Source organism: Amia ocellicauda, chromosome 2, assembly GCF_036373705.1.
Source record: "Amia ocellicauda isolate fAmiCal2 chromosome 2, fAmiCal2.hap1, whole genome shotgun sequence".
Classification (NCBI taxonomy): domain Eukaryota; kingdom Metazoa; phylum Chordata; class Actinopteri; order Amiiformes; family Amiidae; genus Amia; species Amia ocellicauda.
In genome coordinates, this window is record NC_089851.1 from 30,480,379 (window position 1) to 30,481,150 (window position 772).

Here is a 772-nt window from a genome sequence, read left to right on the forward strand (position 1 = left end):
TGCTAATAGCAATAAATAATAATATATACTATTCAAATGGTACAATGAATGTGAATGTTAGCACTCCTTGTGCCAGCAGCTCACTGCATAGCATATAAGGTGGAACAGTAATTAATTGTTGAGCTAGATCTGAGATCATACCAATTTTTAATGTTGAGCAGACCTAATTGTAGTGACTGAAACCTATTCATGTGTTGGTTTGAATTTTTGGGTACAGAGATAAGAATCTCGAGTCCAAATACTGACACATTTCAAGCTCATTTGGCTCTTCTGTTCTGAAGAGAGCAGACGTTAGGGTGGTAAATCGGTGACCCTGTGACATCACTGTGACGGGACATGGTGCTTCCAAGCAGAAATACTGGAGGCTTTGGTTAGAGCAGACTGAGAGAATGTGCCTGGTCACAGGTTGGGTAAGAAGACAATATTTACCAAAGTAATAGGCTAGCTCAATTTTAAATGTTTATTTTGTCTGTCCCTACTTGTAATTCAAGCTGTAGCTGTTGTTAGCCCATTTTTATTAATTAAATCACAGAGAGCTGATGAAGATTCATGCATTTATTAATCATTCCATTCCATTAAAAGGGCATTTGTTAAACTGTAATTAGGTGATACAGAGCAGTTAACTAGTCAGTGTGCCATCACAGAATATTTCTAGGTAAAATAAATACTTTTTGAGATCAAATCTCATTACTCAGATGTTTTAAAATACTTCCTTTACCTTTCTTCACACATACATTACATTATTATTATTATTATTATTATTATTATTATT